General features: G+C 44.3%; 1 long non-coding RNA gene and 1 pseudogene across 1 annotated transcript in view; both read right to left on the reverse strand.

Annotated features, from left to right (window-relative positions):
• Window positions 1-343: 343 nt before the first annotated feature.
• Window positions 344-11,927, reverse strand: LOC139753275 (uncharacterized; annotated as a pseudogene).
• Window positions 11,928-16,662: 4,735 nt separating this feature from the next.
• The window catches only part of LOC139753281 (uncharacterized), a 137,814-nt gene continuing 127,455 nt past the window's right edge, over window positions 16,663-27,021 (reverse strand). Inside the window, exon 2 of the long non-coding RNA XR_011713676.1 lies at window positions 16,663-17,022. This is a non-coding gene — a long non-coding RNA (uncharacterized lncRNA). The remainder of the gene's footprint in view (window positions 17,023-27,021) is intronic.

A 27,021-nucleotide genomic window follows, 5' to 3' on the forward strand; every position in this document is an offset into this window, starting at 1 on the left:
TAAGACTGTCACTCGCTATGACACTAATCAAATACTCTTAAACACCTGAAGAAAAGAAAATGACAGCAAGAGCATAGACGCCTTCGCTGCTCACACTTTAAGAAGAACAGAGTAATACATAACTAGCTCTTAAATAGCAGGCATAACCACATAATAGAAAAACTGGTTAGTCAACGACTGCTCCAAACATATATGTATTAAGTTTGAATTTTTGTTTATGTTACACATTTCGCTATCGTGTAACGTCTATACCGAAGTTAAGCGATCCGAGCGTCTTCAGCGGTTCTCTTAAATCACGAGACAAATGCGCAATAATGAGATTCAAGGACAGAAAAACAAAATATAATTCAAACTACAAAAGACATATTTTATTGACCAGCAACATGTGTAATGTATGGAAGGATCCAGGTCCATGTGAGAGGACGGTCACCTAAACAAAGGGGTCGATTCTGCTGGCGGATGTACACACCTGCCTCCTTGAGCGGATAAATCCACTTATCCACTCTGGAGTCCACCAACAGTTTGGTCGTGCCTGACTTCATCTTCCTCACACCCCAGACAACCCTTATAAAATAACAATGATAGAAAAAAAAAATCTACAAATATATTAGTTTATCCTTTTGTACACGGCTCAGCAGCCGGGAGGGAGGACTTATCTATATTACAAGAAACACTATTATTGCACTCACTTGTGGCACCATCACGTACACAACACTTCCCCCTGCGTTAGTGGTTACTCCACAGCGGGGAAAGATTCTTACAATAAACTTTTACATTAAATCTTAATAGAGGTATTTCCCGTGACGTCGTTAAACAAAACTAACAGACACACTGGAGGCATGCATCTTGTTGCCATAAAAAACAAAAAAAGAAATGATTTAGTTAAAATGGTTAATCCATTCTGGCTTTAAGGTACACAAACTAACAGATTATCAGAGGAGTATGACATGTTGTTTTCGCCCCGCAGATGGTAATCACGTACGAGCCTAAATATCAAGATACTCAAGTGTGATTCTTGTATGTTCTGAAGGAAATTTGATTATTATTATAAGACTGAATAACATTTAAGCTGAATGGGTTGACAGACATAACATTTGTTATCATTTACCACAAGCCTTAATAGACAAAACGATTTCTTTTTCTTGGAAAAAAAAAAAAGATTCCTAAATACTCTTCAAAAAATCCAATATAATCAGACAAGGAAATATCAAAAGAATGTCGAGAGAGCTGCCCATCAGCTCTTCAGTAAGTGTTTATATGTATGTTTACATCACTCATTAAGCATTTGTCATGGGCCACATGAATAGTGTCAATGTATGTGGTCTTAGAATTATCTTTAATACCCGAAGAAGGCGTTAAAAGATTCTTCGGTTGGTGGATGTAACTTACGTTAAAAGTTTAGCCTTAATGACCCTGGCAGTTGATAGGCCTAGAGCCCAAACTGCCAAACAACCTGTCTTCGTTCACAGTAATCTTAGCCGCGCCTTCTTCTTCTCGTGAACTGTCGTCAGAACACCGTTGTACGCTTGGTTTCATATCTGTTATCAGGAAGCCAGTAACGACACGGTGTCCAGCGGAAACAACTACATCTGATGAGATGGTGGACTGTTTGCAACAAAAATGACCTTCAAGATGATTTCCAAATCTCGTGAAACTCCTTAATAATTTCTAATGGCATTAAGGCCTTTGCACTATCAATAGGTTTTTATTGTCTATGTTTTCTCTTTGCCCATTTAATCTCAATGAACACGTACAGAAACTCTGTCGTAAACAAGATCGGGTCAGTTCGATATACAAAAGGAAAAAAAATGATTCCTGTCTGATACTCTATAGTATGGCTCATGCCTCCAACATGGCGACCCCTAAGTTACAATTTGGGAAGTCGTAAAATCAAATGAAAACGGTCTAAAAAAAAAAAAAAAAATGTACACAGAGAACTAGAATATGAAATACAGGAAAAAAATATATCATAAATGTTTCTGTCAACTGAAGAAGACTATCAGAGTTCTGAGAACTCACAATCTTATCATTCATTATCAACATTTAAATAGCTTATCTTTTATGTAGGCATATGAATTATGAGTACTATAGTTATAAGGCATTACAGTTATGATTCATGAGCATTAGAGTTACGAGTCATGAGCATTACGGATACATGAGTATCATTGAACATCAATACATTGTTTTTTTTCTGAGAAATAAAGGTATGATCACTTCATGATGGTCAAGCCATGGCCGGCCTGACACTTCCTGTCTCTCTCATTTTCTCTCGAGTCCAAGAGTGTACAGATCAGACTCCACTCCATTGTCATCAACGGTAATAACTAACGCCACATTGTGATGGTTCACAGTTAACCATTTTGTATCTTTAAGAGAAAATACCATTTTACAAATACTGATAGAACCACAGAGCCGTTGCCTGGACTTTTTAGATTCTAGCCATTTTTTCCTATCATATCCATCACACAGAGGAGAGCTTAAGTGCAATGTTGCAGTAATTTTCTTTAATATCTTTTGGGCGCTTGATAGCGAGAACTCCGCTGCGGTATAGGCCACACGTACATTGAGAGTGTACGTGGTCTTACAATTATCTTTAACACCCGAAGAAGGTGTTGAAATATTTTCCGGTTGGTGAATGTAACTTACGTTGACGGTCTCACTGACCCTGGCAGTTGATAGACCTAAAGCCCAAACAGCCAACCAACCAACTGCTGCGGCGAAGAGAAGAGCCCAAAGAGGAATAAAACAATTTTGAAGCAATTTCGATTGTCAAAGTCTGTAGGAATCATTTCGAAAAGGCCTATTCTAAAGTTCCTTCATAAGCCTGAGGTCGCCTTCGGGAATTCACGGGGCTTTATCGGCAATTACTGATGACTAACATCTTCAGAGAGTCAGTCAGGTGGGAACTGGGTTTATTGCCTGGATGTTGCACGGTCTGACGATGATGTTCTCATTAGCTCCGAGTCACCTGAGGAGGGGAGGCTTAAATTGCAGAAGGGGTCCGGCGGTGGCGTCTGGTGCGTGGCACTATACTCCCTCACTACCAGAGGACCAATGAAAACGTGGTAACCTTTCTTCACTTCAATAACACGATTTTCTAATAGAGAGTTGGACCACTGATGAAGTTGTACTGATTTGAAAAAGGGGGAAGTATGTATCATACACCATAAAGTCGCGTGTTTAACTGGCCATTATGTATTACCCAGCCAGGTTCTCAGCTTGGTACAGAAACCTTGATACAGCCAGGTTCTCAGCTTGGTACAGAAACCTTGATACAGCCAGGTTCTCAGCTTGATACAGAAACCTTGATACAGCCAGGTTCTCAGCTTGGTACAGAAACCTTGATACAGCCAAGTTCTCAGCTCGGTACAGAAGCCTTCATACAGTGAGGTTCCCAGCTCGGTACAGAAGCCTTCATACAGCCAGGTTCCCAGCTCGGTACAGAAGCCTTCATACAGCCAAGTTCTCAGCTCGGTACAGAAGCCTTCATACAGCCAGGTTCCCAGCCCGGTACAGAAGCCTTCATACAGCCAAGTTCTCAGCTCGGTACAGAAGCCTTCATACAGCCAGGTTCCCAGCTCGGTACAGAAGCCTTCATACAGTGAGGTTCCCAGCTCGGTACAGAAACCTTCATACAGCGAGGTTCCCAGCTCGGTACAGAAGCCTTCATACAGCGAGGTTCCCAGCTCGGTACAGAAACCTTGAGACCCACCATACAATTGTTTGGTGTATATTCTAACACCACTGTAGCGCCCGACGCTACATCAGGCACTGGATATCTATGATGAAGGGTAAGCGCCTCATGGGTCACTTTTTCTTTTCTACCATAAAATCTTAACATCATGAACGAAGCGATTGAGCGGCTCTGGGTCTGAGAAAAGTTTAACGAATAGTTCTGTGGAAATTCATTGACTTCACACTGTCTTGTTGGTTACTCTGGACGTATTCACAACGTGGCAAAAAAAAAAAAAAACCTAAGACATTCTACTGTTATTTACAGATCGTAGCCAAAAAAAATATGCTGGCGTCGTAATGAGATAAAAGAAAAAAAAAAACCTATTGTTTCCCGAAAGAAATCAACACATACGTGATAGTGGATACAAGACCGTTGCTCTCCAAGACAATCATGGTCACGAGCAACTTACTGTGGTCGGTCTAGGTTGAGCGTGGATGCTGGCCGCCTGGTTACTTGACCGACAACCCCGGAGACAAAGGAAGGATCATCAGAGGTCCAGGATAGGGGTCATCTGCACGCTCACCTGTTCATCCGGGTGCCCGGGTTCTCCAGGGCAATCATCTGAATATCACCAGGTCTCATTAATCAGACTTCTTATCATTTCGTCACCTGAACAATCGGATTATTTACCACCTGCACAATCAGACCGGTACTACGGGTCAGCAGCGTCGTCGCTCTCAGCCCCGGGGTGACTGACTGGTTGACTGGTGGCGTCGTCTGGTGCCAGCCAGGAGTAACAACTACACCAAACTGGAAAGACTAGAATTCCACATCTTCTTTTTTTTTTTATCACAGCAGAAACGAGAACTTGTGGCCAGTACGCTGGAACACCCGAGGACGTCAGTGCAGACGGAGGGACGTTGGCGGGGGAGAGGGTGTGTGTGTGTGTGTGTGTGGGAGAGGCGCTGACGCGTACCAAATAGACGGCACTTGAGCTGCAAGAACCCGGGGGGCTTCTGGACAAACACAACGGAAGAAATGCGTCTTTCTTCTTTGTCCTGCAAAGAGTCGAGACAGAGAGATGAAGCCACGGTGGGTTAGGGTGGCATTCAGAGCTACGTCTGAGGGGTAAATTATGTTATATCATCAGGGAAGGAAAAAGTGGGTGTCGGGGATACTTACCAGAAGGAAAACAAGAGCTGGCAGTAGTCCACACATCTCCAGGAATTTCAAGTTCGGCCAAAAGTTTGAGATCAGTGTCATCCGGTGGGAATAATCCTCCTCCGTGGCGCCTCAATGGGTCGCTCTGAGGAATACTGGTTACAAGTCTAGTCCAAGAAGTGCACGGAGGGTCGGTACTGCGGCAGAGTCCAGCTCGCCTAACATCAAATTGAGCAAGGGTCGAGGAGAGGCGCTCATCTCGTCGGGTCACCAAGGGAGTAGGACACCTCCAGGGCGGGCCTGAGCCACGCTGACGCAGGCGCCGCGGCCGTCGGCGGAACGGGAGAGCAATCCTCGACCAACAGAGGCTGGTGTCTTATCTGCAGACCTTCCACGAAGGAGTCGATGGTGTCGTCCCAGGCAGACTGAGATGCGTCGTATCCGCCGTATGCCGAAGGTGTCGGCGGCGTGGCCAGGTCCCTCTGGCCACACTGGTCTCCCGGGTCACACTCACTGGTCGCCCACAGGTCGATGTCCGAGCTCAGAGTATGAAAGTCGAGGGACAGGTCGGGCGACAAGGGCACTAAATCTTTCACTCCAATATTATCCAGATCGGCGAGAGTTGGCGGGTCTTCCGGCAGCTGGTCGAGGTCGGCCTGCGTTGCTACGGCGGGGGAACTCATGAGGCTATTAGGCCAACCAAATTCGACCTCGGCGAGCGCAACCTGAGGACAACGCAGGTCGCCGGCCGTGTCGAAATTTGGGTCACAGTTGATCAAGTGAGACGGACGATCCTCGAAGGTGCTGGCGCTCTCGGGGGAATCCGGGAAATCGTGTGAGGGACTCGTTGGCAGGTGGGTGGCGAGTGGCTTCAGCAGCGGAGGCCTCTCCTGCTGTAGCTTGGACGGTGGGGACCTGAGAGGACTCCCCATCCTGGCTAAATTCTTGAGGTTGGAGACGAGGAGACACTCCCGCATCTTGCTCACGGTGGTGGCCTTGGCTGGCGGCGAGTGACCGTTCCCTGGAACCGAGACTTACAGATGCGACCGCTACCGCCGGCTGCCACGCCCCTCAGAGAATCGCCGCCGCTCGCCGAGGACAGGGGCAACGGCGGAGGGTAACTCCGTGTGTTCTTCTTCCTTGGCCGATACTTGTAATCCGGGTACTCCAGACGGTGTAGGATCTTGAGCCGTTGGGCCTCTTCCCGATACGGTCTTCGCTGCTCCTCCGTCAGGAGCTTCCAGCGGCGTCCCAGCTGTTTGGAGATCTCAGCGTTGTGCATATCCGGCGTCTGCGAGACGATCTGTCGCCGCTCCAGCTGCGACCACACCATGAAGGCGTTCATGGGCCTCTTGACGTGGTTGGGCGGGTGTTTCTTCGTCTGCAGAAGACAAGAGGGTTAAGTGTCCCGCTCGATGACGCTACACCAAAATACACACAAAACTTATCATAGTCACTGCAGTAATGACTGTATTACTGCAACATTTATGTAAACAGAAATGACGGCATCCATTACAAACTATGTAAAAAAAATTGTTTACAACACTTATCATGCATCACTTCCACTTCCTAGAAATGTTCACATACAATTCAAATTTTTTCTGGTAAAGTTAGATCTTTGACGTTATAAAAAAAATATTCAGTTACTGGGGAAGTTATGTCTGTAATGGGGACCAGGAGAGAGAGAGAGAGAGAGAGAGAGAGAGAGAGAGAGAGAGAGAGAGAGAGAGAGAGAGAGAGAGAGAGAGACTCTGGTGGACACCTGACACCTAGACTGGCACTGCCGAGGGCGCTGACACACTGACCAACCCCCGCCGCTCCCGGCACTGTCAGGGGGGGACTGACAGTGACCAACCCACCGCCGCTCCCGGCACTGTCTGGGATACTGACAGTGACCAACCCACCGCCGCTCCCGGCACTGTCAGGGGGGGGGCTGACAGTGACCAACCCCCGCCGCTCCCGGCACTGTCAGGGGGGGTGGCTGACAGTGACCAACCCCCGCCGCTCCCGGCACTGTCAGGGATACTGACAGTGACCAACCCACCGCCGCTCCCGGCACCGTCTGGGATACTGACAGTGACCAACCACCGCCGCTCCCGGCACTGTCTGGGATACTGACAGTGACCAGCACACTGCGCCCGACAAGGTCTGAGACAGTGACCAACCTCACGGCAACCAGCAAGCACTGCATTGGGGGACACCTTCCCCAGGCACTGTCGTAATGACTCTTGTACATCACTGCAGCATGAGGCACTCACTTGCCACAAGCTAGGTAGTTAAATAACTTCTTCACTGTTCTTCCCATTTTTCTCGTATTCAACTCACTATTACTACTACTACTACTACTACTACTACCACTACTACTACTACTACTACTACTATGGTCTTGTACTTCTATCATTACTGTGTAACAACCATTACTCAACCACAACTCTTACAGCAATCACAACCGTCATAATTATCACCGTTACTACCACCATCATTAGTGATTTAATCACATTCTCAACAACAGTACAAGAAACACCACTTATGACAATTACTTGTACTGTTCCCACTATATCACAGCTATTATCGTTAATTACCAATACCTTAAAAAAAATATCTAAATAACTAATAATTCAACTATCATCTCATTAAGGACTTTGATCTTTTTTTTGGAGGGGGGAGGAGATATATAGTTTAGATCTATCTAGAGATAAAAAAACTCTTTAATTAATACCTACAGTGACCATTCTGGTCAAAACGTTATCCATTTTTTCCCTTCTTGTTTTTAGCTTAAGCTATTCTTGCAATGAACCCAACAACCCAAATTACATTCTGGGATAATTTTTCTGCCTTTTGAAATGTTGGCCAAATTACTAGTTCATCGAAAGTTGAATTATATTGAACGCTGACATTTTTAAGAACGATTCAAAATTTCCCGCTTGCAATCCATTTAAGTGTTGGAGGCTGGTATAAAGTTTATTGTTTCAAAATAATTTTTTCGTACAGGAAGAAAGCTTCCATTAGGTTTTTAACCCACTTAAAACGTTATATATATATATATATATATATATATATATATATATATATATATATATATATCATCCCTGGGGATAGGGGAGAAAGAATACTTCCCACGTATTCCCTGCGTGTCGTAGAAGGCGACTAAAAGGGGAGGGAGCAGGGGGCTGGAAATCCTCCCCTCTCGTTTTTTTTTTTTATTTCCCAAAAGAAGGAACAGAGAAGGGGGCCAAGTGAGGATATTCCCTCAAAGGCCCAGTCCTCTGTTCTTAACGCTACCTCGCTAACGCGGGAAATGGCGAATAGTTTGAAAGAAAGAATATATATATATATATATATATATATATATATATATATATATATATATATATATATATATATATATATATATATGAAAATAATGTCTGCTCCTATGGAACCAATGACCAATGACTTTACAACCTTTTTACCAATCACTTAATTTAACTTGATTGACTTTTTTGGATTTTTTTTCTTAAATACTTCATCTGCTCATGTAATTAGATGCATTTCATTTTTCTTTAATTTCCAAGTATAGACACTGATATTGTCATTAATTTCTAGAGTCTATCACGCAAGATCTGAGATCTGTACAAACAAAAGTATTCGATACTGTTGTCATCATTAGTGACCAATTAATGTTACGTTTGCGTTTTCGAACAAATAGCCACGGGCAGGAAATTTGGCGAGGTTGAAATTTCTAATCACTCATCATCTCGATTAGGTCGACCGATCTTTTTGCCCTCGACGTCTCTCTCTCTCTCTCTCTCTCTCTCTCTCAGCTTAGGTCGACCTACCCATTCGCCCTCGACGTCTCTCTCTCTCTCTCTCTCTCTCTCTCTCTCTCTCTCTCAGCTTAGGTCGACCTACCCATTCGCCCTCGACGTCTCTCTCTCTTTCTCTTTACTAGGTCGCCCCTTCCCTCCCACGTCTCTCTTAGCTATAGGACCGAACTATTTCACCTCCATCCCCCACATCCCTCCTCACCCACCCAACTTATCCTTCACGTGTGTTGTTGGTCCACCGTCAAGCGAAATTACTGACGGGCTAAATACCGGCCTTGATAACCCGATTGATATGCAAATGAAGTTGACTTGCGGGAACCTCGCACGTTGCCGGGGTGGGTTGGGTTGGGTGGGGTTGGGTTGGGTTGGGTGGGGTGCGGTGGGGTGGTGCTGGGTGGGGCGGAGGAGGGGGGGAGTTCGTGCTACACTTGACGCCGTGTTCTCCCACACGTCATTTACACAGGGTGTTCCTTACACACACACACACACACACACACACACACACACACACACACACACACACACCCAGGCGCGAGTCTTGGGTGAAGAACCTATGTAGAGGCTGAAGGGGTTGCCTGACGCGGGGTGAATGAAGAGATGAAGTGTGTGTGTGTGTGTGTGTGTGTGTGTGTGTGTGTGTGTGTGTGTGTGTGTGTGTGTGTGTTGGGGGGAAGGGGGTTGTTGTACGTGATACAGACGAGGTCTATGCCATACAGACGAGGAGTGTGTGATATAGATGAGATTTAGGTGATAGGCGGTACAGACGTATGAAAAAACACAAAAAAACACTAGTATGAGACTTATTATATATAAAAAAAAAAGGCTTAACGAAAGTGTTATAGAAAATAGGTTGTTACAACGACAACAAAAGGGGAGGGGAGGGGAGGGGGGGAGGGGAGGGGAGGGGATGCATGCAACAGACATAGACTGTTTGCGCTAAAGACAGACGCCTACGGCACAGACAATACGCATGTTGCTTAGAAGTTGTGAATCTGCCAAAGACGTGTTATCAAGTTGTGTCTTGAGTTGTCTGTTAAATGTTTATGATTTCAACTTCCCTGCCGCGTATATCTGAACACACGATACGCGACGGAACGACCACTGGGCACGGTGGAACGACCCTTGAGCATTATGGGACGACCCTTGAGCACGATGGAACGACCCTTGAGCACGATGGAACGACCCTTGAGCACGGTGGAACGACCCTTGAGCACGGTGGAACGACCCTTGAGCACGATGGAACGACCCTTGAGCACGATGGAACGACCCTTGAACACGGTGGAACGACCCTTGAGCACGGTGGAACGACCCTTGAGCACGATGGAACGACCCTTGAGCACGATGGAACGACCCTTGAGCACGACGGTACGACCCTTGAACACGGTGGAACGACCCTTGAGCACGGTGGAACGACCCTTGAGCACGATGGAACGATCCTTAAGTATTATCCCATAGCCTTTGACCTGACCTATTTAGAAATTAGCACCACAAGTCTCCAAGCACCAGTACGACCATGCAAGCACCAGTACGACCATACAAGCACCAGTACGACCATACAAGCACCAATAATACAATCTCCAACCACCATTACTACCAGTCTCCAACCAACAATACGACCAGTCTCCAACCAACAGTACGTCGAACAGTCCTCAAACCACCATTACAACCACCAGTACAAAAAACAATGTACAGGTCTGCTAGGGATTCACCACAGAGGAGACCAGCATGTCACATGAAGGGTGGTGGTGTATATACAATATGATCGTCAACACCAACGTGATCTTCCACCATGAATGACTTGGTCTGTGGCCCCCATGTCATCTGGCGGTCCACTGCGCACACCCTACGCGCGGTGGCGCAAAAGGATTACGGCAGTTACAATGGGGGGGGGGGGGGGGTTCTTCTTACTTACTCCCTCCCTCATTTAGTAATTACGTGAACTGTTACACAAAGCTGGTTCATTCCTTAAGCTTAAGAGCCTTTCCCATGTCAAATTTACCGACTACATGTACACGAAGTGGATACGGTGTTAGAATTTCTGTTATCTCAATATTAACAATAAGATGTAGTGATATTTTTTCTTTTTTTGGCAGGGTTTGTATTGACGTATCCTTAATAAGGCTCTAATTATCATTTCCCCCCCTCCCTCATTCAAAGATCAAGCGATCTCGTTAGAGTCCAAATCTTTGGCTACAAACTCTTACCATTCACATATGCAGGTAAGCCAAGACGCCCATAGCGTTAGTGTAGTAATGACATCTTGTACCCGCGCATCCCCGCACTCAAGTATGTTAAGTCCTTCCTGGTTTCAAGAATTCTGATGGTGGAGAACCCAATACATTTTCTTTTTCTCTTCTTTCCCAATAGCTTCCTCACCCTTGGCAAAATTTGGCTGAATATCCTCATCATGTTCTCGGGAGGCGTGTATACATATGATGACACGGAGTCCATGACCAAGTTGGGTTGAACACTACCACACCACTACCACCACATCCCCCGCCCTCCTCAAGGGGTGTACGCGCCTTCACCACACCTCCTCCCCGGCCAGCGCCCAGACTCGATCGTGTCACCTCAACCGTGAGTGTGTGGCGTCAGCGCGGGAAGGAGACACACCTGCCCGTGACACTGTCATGCGTCATGCACATGCCACATATCACCCGCGTGCCGCGTGCGGCAGAATGTCCAACACTGTCCAATACATAATACACATATATATATTTACCCCACTTGATAACAATGTGTATCCCAGAAATACAGAAACTGACCTTTTGTAACTTATGTATTCTTCAAGACTGACGACTAAGTTCTTCGATCTCCCATGTTACAGTGTTCTGTGCCTTAGGGGAAGGGAAGGGAAGGGAAGGGAAGGGAAGGAGAATTGGCTAGATTGACCATATACACTGCAGGGCAAAATGTATTCATACACTCCTACGTCACGCGGGACTCCAAACGCGGGGTCGTGCCCTTACCTGTGTTGCGTCCGAGTACGGTGTGGCGGACGAATCGCTGACGAGCAGGGAACCGAACACGTAGTGTCCCGTGACACCAGCCCGGGACTCCTCACTACACACTCCGGGCAACATCGTCAGTGTACGTCTTACTCCAGAGCGCGGTGCACTGCGTGTGGCGCTGCGGCAGCGCGCGTGCGACTGTGCGCGCGTAGGGGGAGGGTGGGCACGGCACGTGCAAGAGGGGAGGGCGCGCGGCGGGAGGCCACGAGGGTTGCCTGCTGCCCGAATCAACTCCCTCAACAGGTGCGTGCGTGACTGGACTGGTAGTAAACACGGGCACTGTTTTTGAGCCGCTGCACTGGCCGTGACGTCACTCGTCGTCGGCCAACTGTCGCCCTCGCGGTTATTCAAGAGCTGACGTCAGGGCCCCCGGAGGACCAATGGCGGCGGGGTGACCAGCGCGGGCGGGCCGAGAGGTAGCCAATGGCGGCGCGGCTGCCGCTGGGTGGCGCATGCGTCTGGGTCGCCAGGGGGTCAGTGTGCGGGTACACCACTCACCCTCCTGCGGTCGCAACCAGCTGACCAAAATCTCTCAGACCCGACAGAAGATGGAGTGCAAGAGAGAGAGAGAGAGAAAAAAAAAAAGTGAGGTTAATGGCGGAAACTATTCTTATACTTTACAAGTGACGATAAGTGTGGCACAACATATAATCAAAATTGTGATTATATTTTTGGTAATACTGTGGCAAGAGGAAATCGAAAAAACTTGTGCTCAAAACTGAAGAAAAAAAAAAATAGAAAACGTAATGGTGATGACGACTGTTCAAAATAAAGAAAACGTAATGGTGATGACGACTGTTCAAAATAAAGAAAACGTAATGGTGATGAAGGCGACTGCTTTTATGTCTTACGAACGCTCGACCTGCCCATCCCTCTGGCGGTGCCCAGTCGAAGCTTAATCTCAGTACGACTCTTTGTTGACCCGACACGTGAAGGCCTCAAATGAGGGCTAAAAATTTCCCCCCAGAGAAAGATATCATACCCCCCCAGAGTCACCTCCCCCGTACTCAAAAAAAGGGCCGTTAAGATATTCATCTTTACGAATCCAAATTCATCTCTTGATATACAAAGACCTGTTTCTCGTTTTTCATTTCCGTCGGTTCCACAAGTGTATACAGATGTACAAGAACTACGTTATACTACGTGGGAAATATACATGACATCTTAAAACTGATTTATAATTCGTATTTTAAGACATCTGAATCTCAAGTGAAAATCTTCAGCTACTTTATGTAAAAATAATAGTAATGACAATCATAATAATAATAATAAAAAAAGCGCTCCGTTTAAGTATATAGTCTCTAGACAGAATGATTTCAAAATATTGATTCTATTCACAACGAATGCAGGTGAAGTTAACTCTACATGGAGACCAGCAGTCTAAAATATGTTCGTGCTTATACAAGATTTTGAATCCATAAAATCAAACGACCCGACAAATTCTTTGATCGAATTTTTCATCGAAACCTGATATCCAGCGGGGGGCTGGAAATCCTCCCCTCTCGTTTGTATTTTAATTTTCCAAAAGAAGGAACAGAGTGGGGCGCCAGGTGAGGATATTCCCTCAAAGGCTCAGTCCTCTGTTTTTAACGCTACCTCGCTAACGCGGGAAAAAGCGAATAGTTTGCAAGAAAGATATATATATATATATATATATATATATATATATATATATATATATATATATATATATATATATCATACCGTTTTTGACCATAGCCACTATATGGTCCATTGCCTCGAATAGGCCATGTTTAAACCGAGCAGCTTGCCAAGTAACCAAACCCAACCTCATTGAGGTGACCACAGACCTATAGCTACTGGTGCGTGTTATCCTGTTCGTAAGAGACAAAAACATTCCATTACGTCTTCCGCTTCTGGGCGGGATGTTGGTCACCTGCCGTCCGTTTCCTAAACGTGGAAAAAAAAATGAGTTGCTCTACCATGATGACTTTGACCCTTGGAATTCATACATTCAGATCAAATGATAACTATAAAACACAAACTGAAACTCTTAATGTTGGGAGCTTGACCTCCAAAGAGAGTTCCTAGACCTCGGGTCTAATTCGACAAAGACGTGTACAGATGGTACCAGAGGACGTGTACAGATGGTACCAGAGGACGTGTACAGACGGCACCAGAGAACGTGTACATATGTTACCAAAGGACGTGTACAGACGGTACCAGGGAACATGTACAGATGGTACCAGAGAACGTGTACAGACGGTACCAGAGGACGTGTACAGACGGTACCAGAAGACATGGTACCAGAGGACGTGTACAGACGGCACCAGAGAACTCTTCAGTGAGCGGGATCTGTCAAATGTCTGTTGTAAGAGACAGGATCCATAGACAGAAGACTTCTCACCGGTTCTTAAGCCACAGACAGCGAGTGAGTGGGTCGGTCCGTCCGTCGCTGCCTCCAGTACGGAGTATAATATATATATTCCTTGCTCTCTGGTTATGACTGCCAAATCATCAACCTCATCAGACATTTACCAAGAACTCCTGAGACCTTACTTTCATCTTAAATCATCCAATACGATGGTTAACGAGAATTCCTTCACTCTCCGAGGCAGTTGCTAAATAGAAAATTATAATGAATAGCCTATGAAATTATGTAGTCATTTGGATAACTACACTAAATTGTATCGGAGGTCATAACTGTGTCAGTGGAGTGACCCAAGTTTATTTTACTTGACCAGACCAATATGTCAACACAATGTCGCTGCGAAGTGAACTTTGGAGATATGGATGTTTCAGACATTAGCCATTTCAACGAACTTTTAAAATCCGTCCATTTTCACTAGGGCCATTCAATAACAAACCGTTTAAATCGGTTATCCGTACGTCAACCTCTAATCGCAAAATTTAAACTCAAACCTTTAAGAATCCGTCATTTAAACGCAAACTTTGAAAGAACGTTATTTTACACGAAATCTTATGGAACATCTCATTACATCTCGAACCCAAACCCTCGTCAGTTTAACGCTCACTTTAAAATAATGTCAAACGACTGACAGTATTTTAAACTGCCAACTTACAGCAACTAATACGAGTTTTTCTTTAGATGTCAGTTTAACGTTATTTCTTCACTCTATATATCTTTAAACTGTATCCTCTAAACCAAACATATAAAACTAAACAGTCTTTAATTTCCATCACTTAAAATCAAGTCTACCAAACTAAATTTAAACCCCGTCAATCAAGACGAACTTTTAAACTCCGCCATTTGTACCTATCCTAACTAACTGTGTCAGTCATCCAGGAGGTGCCTTTTTTTAAAACGCATTTCACACTACCGCCATTTTTCAAAGTCGTTCGTGACTAGGTTCTCTCACTCGCACATTATCATGTGGATCGTCTCGCCGATACTTTATTCTCACAGCTTCTGATTTGACCACTGGGTCAAAGAACTAATTGACTACACAAGCAACATCCTCTCTCCATTGTTATTCACTGTAACACGTCTCAAAGGGATGAATTACTGTTGTCTCTCGGTTAGGAACAGTTTACCGTCACCTTTTACTTGTAAAACGGAAACTGGGTTTCTTTTGGTTTAGGAGGACCTGAAGACGAATGGGTGTCTTTTGCATTATGAGGATATGAGGACGAATGAGGTGAGACTTTTCAGTCGTGAGGTTTGGAGAAGACTTCAGGAAAACGGGTGGGAGGAAACAGAGAAGGGATACAAGAAAATAATATCTTGGAGGGACAACTTTTGGAATTCGCATACTTGTAAGTGTGTGTGTGTGTGTGTGTGTGAAACAAGGCTGGATCAACGTATGTGCAGGAGAACTGGAAAGATATAGAGAAATGCTCATTTCCCTTCCGTAGGAATTGTATGAATATAGCCAGACACACCAAGTGGGAATGACCTAGGCAGAAAGGGAGGAGAGAGAGAGAGAGAGAGAGAGAGAGAGAGAGAGAGAGTAGGGGTGCTAATACCATCAAAAAACGAAAAAAAAAAAAAGTATTGAACACTCCTCAGCCAGTACCGCAAAGTGGCCAGGAATGTTGGTAATACCAGACGAAACAACGTATAGTCTCGTTAAAAAAAAAAAAAATCTACCTCCGAAGGGGTCCATATTTCCCCTGCGACAGGAAGTAGCGCACAGCCATGGAACTTCACGAGGAAAAGGATAGTGGCTTTGAAGAAAAAACATCTCCCTCCTCTATCCCTACTTTGGAAAGTGATAACACAGGAGAGGAAGAATAATTTCTAGCCTCTATTCTTCCGCCAATATTAGTCGCCCTTTCCAAAAACTTAGTACATTAAAAAAAAATTATGCAGATATAAATATATGATCTACATCTGAAAGAAGTAATCTTTCCTCAAGAAAAAATACATAATTACAGGGAGGGAAATAAAAAGTGTCACCATATCCATTTTATTTTGTCTAGTGTTTGTACACATCACAACAATAACCTTTCCCATGGAAAAACTTCAAAATCCTACATTTTCGATAACGTATGACAAGTATTTAATGACAGTATGATAATAATAACAATCATACACTTCACCACTCTGGGTGTCCTGTATGTAGACCCTTGCTAAACTTTAAAGAACGCTAGATATACATTTGGAAACATGTATCAAATGGCATGGGTAGTACTACGCTACCACAGTAACAAAGACGCAAATACGAGGGCTGTTCACCACCACAACCTGGGTTATATAATTGCAAGGCACTACTTGCAAAGCATCGTCTTCCTGTGTTGGTTCCATTCTTGTATTGACTTAATTCGACGTCATCTGCTTCTTCAAAACCAAGCTCTCAGAGGGGCACCACACATTCCCCTAAACAAGGTCATGGGACTTTTTTAAGTTCCAAATGCCACTGCCAACTTGCTGGGCAGCCATCTGCCCCCAGTTCTGTTTTGTCTTCAGCTGGCCAATCATATGCAAGCCAACGGCCTGGTCTAACAACCTGATCGTAACAACAGACGACATTCTATAGTTTATCAATAATGAAAATTCTCATTAGGTTATCATGCACTTCTAAACAAACCTATTCCTCTTTATAAATTAGGTGGACCCAATCTGTCTCAAACTATCATCATTCAACCATCCCAAAGACTACCATTTCCTTCGTGTTAAATATGTTTATCTATGTAAATCAACAACACATCCATCTTTCTGGAGTACACACCATCTGTACATTTTCTTTATTCATTCTTTTTTTTTTTATCTCTTTACTCTTCTATATGGTTTCAGGTATTTGCCTCTCTCGTGGCCTGGGTGCTGCGAGTGTGGCTGGGACATGTAGTTGATGTCCTCCTGTCGTGGCCCACCAAGGGCATGGATGCCACAGTATCCACCACCAGCCAACTGACACGAAAGATCTCGTTCGAGAAGGAGCCAAACCTTTAAAACAAAGAGATGAAGATAATTCAAACAGATGTCGTTAATTTAAATGGTCTTTGAGGGAGGTGGGAAGTATCTTAAAAATCAACAAGTTCCAATATATCATTAACTTGTGATACAAAGTAGGATTATACGACAACCGAGTTCGCCATTCTTCTTCATATACATCCAAGATGATACACACACACGTTTACTGCCATCCATCTCCTGTAACAGGTGATGAGAAGTGCACTTGTACACAGGAAAGTCAGATTACCTAACGTATGGATCATCATCAAACAACTTCATATCAAAGCCGAGGGTGTCTGCATACAGAGTCCAGCCTTCGTCCGTCAGGCAGTGTTCACTGGGGAACCTACAGGGAGGCCTGGGTGAAGTAGTAGTCTAACTCGCCTACAAAAAAAGAAAGGACAAAAGAAAGAAAGGCACACAGGGAGACTTGCCACTGTTAGAACCCTGCTAATTATGCCCAGGATTCCCCTCATGTAAGGACAATGTCATCACATATTTGACCCTCGGGTCAAATGAGAATCTAATCAACAAACTACATTACGGCCTCCTTTATGTCCACCTACATACAAAACGTTTAACCATAACTTTCATATATTTCACCCCTTAAACATCACACATTGGCGCTCTTCATTTACACAAGACTCTACTTATGAGTTATGTTAATGGTTTACGTATACCTTTCGTAAAACGAGTGACAACTCTGAACTCACACATTCACCAAGTAAATGTAATCTTTACAATGACGGTTTACTTCAAGGATTATTTCAAAAAATCATGTGCTCGTACCAGTTGCACTCGCTTATCTATTCCTTTAATATAGAACTCAGCAGATGACAAACATGCACACATAAATACAAAACATACGGGCCTGAAATCTATGAAAAACCCACAATTAAATCCAAAGAATCCACTTACTGTGGCCATCAACAACACACCGACATGAGACGCACTGACCATGGTGGGAGGTGGCAACACTATGCGCAAACACCCATGTGACCTTCTGCGCACATGACATCACAAATTGTGTGAATAAGCACCCTAGTCTTGTATACATTGTGGAGACCATTACAGTTCATTCTATTATTATTCTAGCACATATGACAGTACTTGCAAGCATACATGAAGCTCTCGCTGACCTACATTATAGATGACGAAGTTTGAAGTACAGTTTACGTAATTACCAACGAACCATAATGATGCCATTTCAAGATATTTTCTACGTATAAGTTAATGTAGATAAGCGTCACACCGTTATGTGACGCATTATGTACGACCCCTGTGGTATTACAAACTAAAAATTATGAGACTAAACTGAATATGAACAGAATAAATAAATTTCCCGACTCAAAGTAAATCGACTGTCACTTACGTGTTTTATGACAAGACTCGACATGAACACTTGCCACAATAGCCAGATATATTATCATAACACTTGACAATCAACTGCCACAGCAAGATGAGTAGTTTACTTCAGTATTAGAAACTTAGTTCTTTGTGGAGCGCAAATCTACCGAGCGAAAAGTGACAAATTCTATTTTCCTTTTAATTTCGCGGTTACAAGAGGAACTGCTAAAATTATAAGGACATTTTTCTGAAGATGGTATATAATTTTCCAGCGTCCCGAAGATAAGAAAGAAAAAAAATGTACTGTTTTATCGAGAAGTTGAAATTATCATCACTAGCAAAATCAGTCGGACCACTGTTACCAGTTCGGAAGATGACGCTATGTTATTCCCCATGGTTTTTCAATGTGTTTTGAACGTTTCTGACCTTCATTTCCACAGCAAAGAAATACACCTTTTTAGAGATATTCCAACCTTTATCCCACGATAATGAGGGACAACCAATGGGAACGAGGGTGTTGGGAAATCACTAGTAGGTCGTTTGCGATAGAAATGGTCAGAATCGCTCAAAAAAAAAAAAAAAAAATATCAGAAAACTACAACCAAACCAAACCAAATTAAATCTACTAACAGACCTAACCTGTCGTACTAACAGACCTAACCAAACCAAATTGAAAGTAACAGCCTAACCTACTAACAGAACCTAACCAAATCACATCAAACGTACTAACCTAACCTATTAACAGACCTAACCTAACCAAATTAAGCGTACTAACCTAACCTATTAACAGACCTAACGTAACCAAATCAAACGTATTAACCTAACCTACTAACAGACCTAACCAAATTAAACGTACTGACCTAACCTAACCAAATTAAATGTACTATCCTAACCTACGAACAGACCTAACCTAACCTAACCAAATCAAACGTATTATCCTAACCTACTAAACAGACCTAACCTAACCTAACCTAACGTATCGTATCACAACCTACCAACATACGAACACACACGAGTTCTGCCGGACGCCCGTTACGTAAACTGTGGCGGAATTAGAAGGAAATGCCATGTTTTTCGAACAAAATTACCGTAATCTGTGTATTCATTTGCGGGAGAAATGGAGTCGAAGAAAAGAGACTTTATGAAAAAAAAACTACCTAAACAAACGATTCCAAGACTTAAAAACCCCCCAAATTTGCTAGATATAAGGAACGGTATTAACATAACAGGACACGTATAATCTTTAAAAATTTAAATCTGGTTTTAATAACGCCTGGAAACAATGGTATTACCATCGAATACAACGAAAATTGTCCACAACGACTTCTGTTGGACAATATGGACTGGGCAGTCTCGAACTTAGCTCGGATCATTTTAGGTAAGGTCAACATAAAAGTGGGCCATTTTCACCACACCTTAATTTTCACAGCGGTCAAATATTCTATTCTCTTTCCACACACACACACCATTAATACAGATAAATTCACTATCTGGAAACAAAATTATAGTGTATACCTTTTTCTTCTTCACAAGGTTGTATAGTTTATGTAGAGCGAGACACGGCGTGGACCTGGCCAATGTCAAGGCGTGGGCTTGGCCAATGTCGAGCAGAGGGGTGGGCTTGACCGGAGTCGAGGCGTGAGGGATGTAGAGTGAAGGAGATGGAGGCTTGTGGATGACTGTGGACGGAAGTTGCGTGTCAGTCTTTGAGGCTGGATCCCCGGACACGTCCCAGGGAAGAACTGCTACAGAGCCTGGCTAGGGGATGGCGTGTGTGGAGTCCAGCGTATAGACGACATGTCCAGACACAAGGAAGGGGAGGGAGTGTGAGGAGTCAGGCGTAAGGGAGTCGAGAAGCGACTCAGGTGTTGGGGCGTCGCCTGACGAGTCAAACACGGAGCTTGGAAGAGAGTTGGGCGTGGTGGGGCTTTCAAGCGAGTGGGGCGTGGGGCTTTCAAGCGAGTCGGGCGTGGGGGTTGCAAGCGAGTCGGGCGTGGGGGTTGCAAGCGAGTCGGGCGTGGGGGTTGCCAGTGGGTCAAGCGTGGGGCTCTCGACTGTCGAGTCGTGTCTAGGATTTTCAGTTGTCGAATCAGACGTGGGGCTCTCAAGCGGGTCGAGCGTAGGGCATGTCGAGTCGGGGAGGACCAATCTCGAATCGGGCTTGATGGTGGTGTGTACACAGTCAGGCCTTGATATGGAGAGGTTCGGGTCGGGCTTGGGAATAGGGAGCGTCGAGTCAGTTTCAGGCATGAGGAAGGTCGAACTGGGCTTGGCGATGGAGAGCGTCGACTCGAGCTTGGCGATGGTGTTTGTAGGGTCAAGGTTCGGGATGGCGTGCGCAGAACCAGGCTTGGGGATGAAGTGTGTCGAGTTCGGCTTGAGGATGGAGTGTGTCGAGTAAGACTTCGGGATGAAGTGTGTCGAGTTAGGAGGCTTTGGGATGGAGAGTGTCGAGTAAGACTTCGGGATGAAGTGCGTCGAGTTAGGCTTGAGGATGGAGAGTGTCGAGTAAGACTTCGGGATAAAGTGTGTCGAGTTAGGAGGCTTTGGGATGGAGAGTGTCGAGTAAGACTTCGGGATGAAGTGTGTCGAGCTAGGAGACTTCGGTATGGAGAGTGTCGAGTAAGACTTTGGGATGGAGAGTGTAGAGTAAGATATCGGGATGGCGAGTGTCGAATAAGACTTCGGGATGAAGTGTGTCGAGTTAGGAGACTTCGGTATGGAGAGTGTCGAGTAAGACTTCGGGATGAAGTGTGTCGAGTTAGGAGGCTTCGGGATGGAGAGTGTCGAGTAAGATATCGGGATGGAGAGTGTCGAGCAAGACTTCGGGATGGAGAGTGTAGAGTAAGATATCGGGATGGCGAGTGTCTAGTAAGACTTCGGGATGGCGAATGTCGAGTGAGACTTCGGGATGGAGAGTGTCGAATAAAACTTCGGGATGGAGAGTGTAGAGTAAGATATCGGGATGGAAAGCGTCGAGCAAGGCTTGGGGATGGTGCGTGTCGAGTAAGATTTAGGGATAGAGAGTGTCGAGTATGACTTCGGGATGGAGAGTCAGCAGCAGGTCTGGCACGTGTATGGTCAGACGTTGAGTGGAAGGAGGTCGAGTGGGAGGCTCTGTAGTCGAGCTTAAGTCGACTGAATTCAGAGTCGGCAATCGGGTTGAATGAGAAATACAGTGGGCCGGGAAGCGTCGAGTGAGAAACCGTCGGTGATGGCGTCGTCCTCCCGGGTGTCGAGTCGGGCGTGGGACTGACGTGGGTCGAAGCAGGCGTGGCACTGTAAGGCGTAGACTCGAACTGTGGGGATCCGAAGATGGAGCTTCGGGAAGACATGGGGGAGGGAGTGATCAGTGGAGGGTCATGCGTTGGGGCATGGCCACTGTCAAGCTCTGGGCTTGGTAAGACTAGAGTGAGGTCCGACCACGAGAAACAAAAGACTCCTTCCTCACTTCACTTCAATCCGATCGTGATACACTCGAATCTGTCCATCCGATTATTCAAGGGATATCCACACTTCCTACGAACTTCCAGTTCCTTCGAGAAAGAAAAAAATGGTCCAGGACTGGCGATATGGTCCTCAGCACCAGCTGTCTCTCTGACGATGACTGACACCAGACTGGAGACCGTAGAAGGGGGACAGTAAACGCCAACAAGAGGGAGTGAACCCACGACACGAGCAAGGTTCGAAGCTTCAGTTTAACAATGGACAGGTCGAAGAGTCGGCTCCGCTCGAGACTGCAATGTGAACACCACTGTAGTGTCCACTATCGCCAGCGCACGGCAAGAAACCTTCTCTATTGTGTAAACCAACACAAGGATAAACTTAGCTATGAATCAACATAAGTGGAGAATGGCATTAAACACTTCTATGCATGTATGAATAAGATCTTAATATTCTACACTCGATACTCAAGGAAAATGTAGTTGTATGAGAAGACCGGAGCGAACAGATCTAGTTCGAGCACTCCGAGTCGAACCGCGCTCTCGGTTCATACCGCCACATACAGACGTCACAGAGTAAACGACCATACGAGCCAAACGCTCAGTGGCCGGTTATTTTCAGGGAAGCGTTGTCAAGAACTACACAGAACACCTATTGGAAATGGCAACTCTTGTATGTGAGGGCACATCAAGGACGAATAACAACGCTTCGTAGTTTTGTCTCTCTCTCTCTCTCTCTCTCTCTCTCTCTCCTGCGTTGAAAACACATCCGTAAAATATAATTCAAGTGATAATAACCATTACATTTACAGACATCAGTCTTACTGAGAACATTCCGTAGTGGATCTTATCACCGAGTCGATTTATGCAATCTAAACTTACAACACAAGGGTATGAAAGTACCCAACTGAGGCAACATCTTTTGGATCCATGAATGCATTCGTATTCTTGTTTTAGCTTTTCTTTCCTTTTTATATACAGGTTTCACTTCACACATGGTTGTTTATGCCTAAATTTATAATATAGGCGTAAAAATCCTTTTTTTTTTTTACTGTCAAGGTAAGGGTTAGTACAATGCACAGGCTGATGAAGATTTGGCAACTGTTAGACAGTCGAGCCGAACTTACACCACAAGAACCATGTTCAATGCATCAGCTGAACTACACTAGTGATGGAAAAAACGAAAAGAGAAAATGATACATATATTTATCAACTCTGGCAAGAAAACTAGTGAGTCAGAACTATTAAATGACATATTCTAAACGAGGTTACCTTCACTCGTTACCAACACCAGATGTCCAAAGCTCAAACGCCATAAATGTTAAAACGGTTATAAAAAGAAAATAAATAATATATCATGTCAATTTTCATGCAAGATATTTTTTTTTATTGAGGATGTTATGTAATACTTGCTTGTCATTGGATACGTTATATCTCCCTAAGCAGCTGTCACTTTCGGATTTTTGATCCATCATTATATTCAATTTATGAAAATTAGAATTTTTGGACGTCTTGAAATCGAACTCTGGTCCTCAGCTCAGCATGTGGACGAAGTCTCAAAAAATTAGTGACAGCTTCATGCATTAGATGATGCGAAATCTGGGCCAAGATATCACGTAGAGTGTATAGCCACTATATACAGGGCATATGTATAACTTAAAGAGGGATATTACACTGTTCAAATGTCCAAAGTCGATACTGCAGTTTGGCTAACATTTAAGCGTTGACGAGGGTTATACAAGTTTACAATTATTTGAGATGTGTTCCTGTGTGACGTGAAAGTATGAAAAATGAATTCCTTTTTATTTTCACGATGAAACTGGGTTATGTATGCTTTGTAAATACTACTCTCTTACATACAGCAAAACTTGAGTTATATATATTTGTTACCCCACAAAAGTATTTCGTTTTCTACGATCAAGAAAATTTTCCATTTTCTATCATTTATTCAAGGATAACTATTTTGAAAAAGATTCCCAATGATACTTTGCAAGATTATGATAATGGTTTCCCTTACACTTCCTTAGCCTTACATGAACACTGGATAAGGTATGCATCATTCTTCAAAGTTACCTTGGCACTGCAGATGCGAATCTTTGTCACATATCCAACGAAACTTGAGAAAATACGAGCGATATAGCGCATTACCTTACAAGTCGGCGATGAGAGTGAGTTATATACAGAAAACCACGACCAATTGATGAATAAACTATAAAGACATAAGTCAAATTTCATTATTCCTTCCATTGGAAGAACATTTTCTCAACAACTGCCCGGTTAGCAGAACAAAATTTAGTCCAAGCTCCCTTGCAAATTCTTCCCCTACACAATGCACTCGTCCTGCGTTGATCTTACGGTAAAGATAATAATAATAATAATAATAATAATAATAATAATAATAATATCCCAAGAAATACAGTTTAATTATCAGTTTGTAAGAAGATCAACAAAAAATACTTCCGTCTGTAATGTTCCCAGAGGAGTTCTACTGACGTCTACAGAGGAGAACTACTGACGTCTACAGAGGAGTACTACTGACGTCTACAGAGGAGCACTACTGACGTCTACAGAGAACTACTGACGTCTACAGAGGAGCACTACTGACGTCTACAGAGGAGTACTACTGACGTCTACAGAGGAGCACTACTGACGTCTACAGAGAACTACTGACGTCTACAGAGGAGCACTACTGACGTCTACAGAGGAGTACTACTGACGTCTACAGAGGAGTACTACTGACGTCTACAGAGGAGAACTACTGACGTCTACAGAGGAGCACTACTGACGTCTACAGAGAACTACTGACGTCTACAGAGGAGTACTACTGACGTCTACAGAGGAGAACTACTGACGTCTACAGAGGAGTACTACTGACGTCTACAGAGGAGTACTACTGACGTCTACAGAGGAGTACTACTGACGTCTACAGAAAACTACTGACCTCTACAGAGGAGTACTACTGACCTCTACAGAGGAGTACTACTGACGTCTACAGAGGAGAACTACTGACGTCTACAGAGGAGTACTACTGACGTCTACAGAGGAGAACTACTGACGTCTACAGAGGAGAACTACTGACGTCTACAGAGGAGTACTACTGACGTCTACAGAAGAGAACTACTGACGTCTACAGAGGAGTACTACTGACGTCTACAGAGGAGAACTACTGACGTCTACAGAGGAGTACTACTGACGTCTACAGAGGAGAACTACTGACGTCTACAGAGGAGTACTACTGACGTCTACAGGGGAGAACTACTGACGTCTACAGAGGAGAACTACTGACGTCTACAGAGGAGTACTACTGACGTCTACAGAGGAGTACTACTGACGTCTACAGAGAACTACTGAAGTCTACAGAGAACTACTGACGTCTACAGAGGAGTACTACTGACGTCTACAGAGGAGTACTACTGACGTCTACAGAGGAGAACTACTGACGTCTGCAGAGTACTACTGACGTCTACAGAGAACTACTGACGTCTACAGAGAACTACTGACGTCTACAGAGGAGTACTACTGACGTCTACAGAGGAGAACTACTGACGTCTACAGAGAACTACTGACGTCTACAGAGGAGTACTACTGACGTCTACAGAGGAGAACTACTGACGTTTACAGAGGAGAACTACTGACATCTACAGAGGAGTACTACTGACGTCTACAGAGAACTACTGACGTCTACAAAGGAGTACTACTGACGTCTACAGAGAACTACTGACGTCTACAGAGGAGAACTACTGACGCCTACAGAGGAGTACTACTGACGTCTACAGAGGAGAACTACTGACGTCTACAGAGGAGTACTACTGACGTCTACAGAGGAGTACTACTGACGTCTACAGAGGAGTACTACTGACGTCTACAGAGGAGAACTACTGACGTCTACAGAGGAGTACTACTGACGTCTACAGAGGAAAACTACTGACGTCTACAGAGGCGTACTACTGACGTCTACAGAGGAGTACTACTGACGTCTACAGAGGAGTACTACTGACGTCTACAGAGGAGAACTACTGACGCCTACAGAGGAGTACTACTGACGTCTACAGAGAACTACTGACGTCTACAGAGGAGAACTACTGACGTCTACAGAGGAGAACTACTGACGTCTACAGAGAACTACTGACGTCTACAGAGGAGTACTACTGACGTCTACAGAGGAGTACTACTGACGTCTACAGAGTGATGTTACTAACGTCTACAGAGGCGTGTTACTAACCTCTACAGAGGCGTGTTATAAACGTCTACAGAGGAGTACTACAAACTGGGAGTATCACTGGCGTCTACAGTGAAGGTTTTCATCCCTCATGACAGACTGTAGCGTAACACTACAGCGTACGACACACAGAAACAGTACGGGGAAAGATGATCAGGCCCATCTAGGTGTGCCCTCTGCTGTCTCCCGCGTTATCGAGGTAGCGCAAGGATAGGGAAGAGAGAATACTTCCCATGCATTCTCCTAGTGTCGTAGAAGGCGACTAATGGGGACGGGAGCGGGGGGCTAGAAACCCTCCCCTCCTTGTATTCTAACTTTCTAAAAGGGGAAACAGGATATATATATATATATATATATATATATATATATATATATATATATATATATATATATATATATATATATATATATATATATGGGAGCGGGGGGCTGGAAATCCTCCCCTCTCGTTTTATTTTTAATTTTCCAAAAGAAGGAACAGAGGGGGCCAGGTGAGGATATTCCGAAAAAGGCCCAGTCCTCTGTTCTTAACGCTACCTCGCTAATGCGGGAAATGGCGAATAGTTTGAAAAAAAAAAAAAAAAATATATATATATATATATATATATATATATATATATATATATACATTATATATATATATATATATATATATATATATATATATATATATATATATATATATATATATATATATATATATATATATATTTATTTGTTTGTTTTCCCCCCTTGCAAAAGGTTATGAGAAGTCTGACGTGTTGCTATTTCTGTTGCTTGTTGCACACGAGGCAACACACCTGTGTATTAATGTGGATCTGGGAGGAGAGGTGCCTCAAGGACGTGTGTGGTGTCGTAGTGTTGTTTACTCGTCCGCTGCGCGTAGGATCCACCGCCGTGCCTCAGGGGAATGCAGATCTGTTTCCTAGTACGTATATAAGTGTGGCCCCAGCCACTCCGGACCTGCTTGATATGACGGGG

The sequence above is a fragment of the Panulirus ornatus genome, chromosome 14, assembly GCF_036320965.1.
Source record: "Panulirus ornatus isolate Po-2019 chromosome 14, ASM3632096v1, whole genome shotgun sequence".
Taxonomy (NCBI): domain Eukaryota; kingdom Metazoa; phylum Arthropoda; class Malacostraca; order Decapoda; family Palinuridae; genus Panulirus; species Panulirus ornatus.